A 2,500-nucleotide genomic window follows, 5' to 3' on the forward strand; every position below is an offset into this window, starting at 1 on the left:
TGTTACTTATAACCACACTAATCCCCCATGATATTAGCAATATGTGTGGGGGTGGGTTGTCTAGTAACGGGTTCATATAAGCCACATAATAGCTTCACACTCCCTAATAGCATCAAAAGTATGGTGTGGATGTGTGGTTAAGAAGCTTCATTATTTGCCATGTGGTTTTGGATTCAATCCCACAGTTTGACACCTTGGGTAAATGTCTTCTGCATTAGTCATGAGCCGATCAAATCTCTGTGAGCGCATTTAGTAGACGGAAACTGAAAGAAACCCATTGTATATATATATATTTATTTATATATGTATACTTATTTGTATCTTTGCGCTTGTGCCGTGTTTATCTCTCCACCACAACTTGACAACTGGTGTTGGTTTGTTTACATTTACGTCCCCGTAACATTTTGGTTCGGCAAAAAGAGTCCGATAGAATACTGCCAGGTTAAAAAATGTACTTGGATCGATTAGGTTGATTAAACACTTAAAGGCTGCGCCTGATCTTGGTCGCAGTCCAATGAGTAAAACAAGTAAACGATATAGGATCACGTTGACTCTCCAATTAGTTTTTATTTTAAAAAAACGTGTCGTGTGACATGAAAAAAATTTTTTCTTACCATCTTGTTTTCCTAACATTAAGATGTGCATAACGGGCATAAGACGCTTTGGCACAGCCGTTTTGGCGCCGCTTGTTCGGTGCCGCTGATTCGACGCTAGCTTATTTGACATCAGACGTTTTAATGCTTTTCTAGTGTTAATCTTTCATTTCTTCGCACACCTCCTTTCTGGCAGGTTGTGGTTGTGAGCAGCTATGTATGTATAAAGCCAAACAAACTTTTGTATCTCGATTCTTTCCCTTCTTTTATGAGAGGAATAATAGACAAAACACTCCTCATCTCACACCCTGATACTATAAACAAGGTAGGGCACATTGAATATATTGTAAACCTTGGAATACTAGGATCGAATACAAAAGACGAACTGTCACCGATTGGGCATCTTTTACGGCAGAGATTTTCTCGATCAGAACTTAGCAGCGTCTATACTACCACCACCATCACCATTGCCATCATCATCAATGCTACTGTTGCTACTACTACCACTACTATCTCGACCACTACTACGACCATCACCATGACCACCACCACAACCAACACCACCACCACCGCAGGATAACCTCCATCATCACTACCACCTATACTATTACTACCACTTCCAACTCTACCGCTACCGCCGTCACTACTACTACTACTACTACTACTACTACTACTACTACAGTATGGAAATTAAGATATCTGCGGCCCTTCAAGTTCGGTAGGTCAGTTATACATAGAAGTTAAAATCAAAGACAAATCGCCAAATCCGTCTCTTGTATGTAACTGAAATTGAAAAGTTGGCTGATGGAAAGTTTGGATACGTCTTTTAAAGCAAAAGTTTGTCATGTAAACTAAGTACAGCGTGTTTAACCTCATTCTTATCACTGTATTATACTACGACGATACCAACAAAAAGTAATCCTTTCTACATTTGGCAGCCGAAAAATCTTAAAGTAATTCTGCTTGTCGTTACGTTACTTAGCCTGCCGGTAGCGCTTTCAGGTGGTTCAGGAAAAAGACGAAGAAAAAAGAGAGAGAGAGAGCGTGGATAATGAAGCGTTTATTTTTTAATTGCACTTAGCTTTTTGTAATACCTATCGCTTAATGCATGCGAATAAGTGAAATTCGGTGTAAGTTCATTCACGTGACATAAATAAGCAATTTAACTAAAAGCTCTATCATATGCGAGAAATATTTGGTTTTTTTTCTTATAGAGAAAATGGAAAAATAGGAATGAATATTTATTCTATGAGTTCTGTGTATCAAGTCTATAAAATTGTGCATAAAGTACATTAAGTAATCATCGTATTCCAATTTCTTTCACTTCTCAATGAGTGGCAGATGAGCGACTATCTTTCCATACAGACACAACACAGGTTATGCTTTCAGGCTTTTGGGATAAAGTTTTCAGAAATAACGCAATGGATTTACCATTATTTCTGTGAAATATTCACGGGTCCCGCTAGTTTTTAATGATTTCTTAAAAAAGCAAATTAAAAATAATAAAAAAATTAGAAGTATTACAGTCTTACCTTTTTCTCGTGTGACCAGCCTATTCAGAAGTTACGACGTCGAACTGAATAATGAAGTTGAAGAGTGACGATATATTTATTCACGCATGTGTGCGTGTGGGTTTGTTTGTTTGTTCGTTTGTTTGCGCAGGAACATTGTACATGTATGTATTCCTTCCTTTAACAAATTCAGATTTTTACCCACTCCCACATTTACCAGTCCAATATATCATTTCTTCAAATATGTGTTTCCCCTTTCTTCTCTCACTCTGTGCTTTTCACACATTTACCATCAAATCTACTAGTTAACATGGGACCCCATGACTACGAAGTAACTTTCATTTGACTCGGCCCGGCGAGTAGCTAGCGGATTATCCCTGCTTTAAGTAATTACTA

At 37.9% G+C, this 2,500-nt stretch overlaps 1 protein-coding gene and 1 long non-coding RNA gene across 3 annotated transcripts in view; one reads left to right on the forward strand and one right to left on the reverse strand.

Moving 5' to 3' along the window:
- Positions 1-2,236, reverse strand: part of LOC106883289 (uncharacterized) — a 26,836-nt gene extending 24,600 nt beyond the window's left edge. Inside the window, exon 1 of one of the 2 annotated variants that reach the window (XM_089357035.1) lies at positions 2,126-2,236. The gene's annotated coding sequence lies outside the window, so the exon portion shown is untranslated. The remainder of the gene's footprint in view (positions 1-2,125) is intronic. The other variant, XM_089357036.1, reaches the window with a different exon arrangement.
- The window catches only part of LOC149133971 (uncharacterized), a 14,456-nt gene that overhangs the window by 7,420 nt on the left and 4,536 nt on the right, over positions 1-2,500 (forward strand). The gene's annotated exons all lie outside the window — the stretch shown is intronic.

Source organism: Octopus bimaculoides, chromosome 9 (genome assembly GCF_046866305.1).
Source record: "Octopus bimaculoides isolate indiv1 chromosome 9, ASM4686630v1, whole genome shotgun sequence".
In the NCBI taxonomy this organism is placed as follows: Eukaryota; Metazoa; Mollusca; class Cephalopoda; order Octopoda; family Octopodidae; genus Octopus; species Octopus bimaculoides.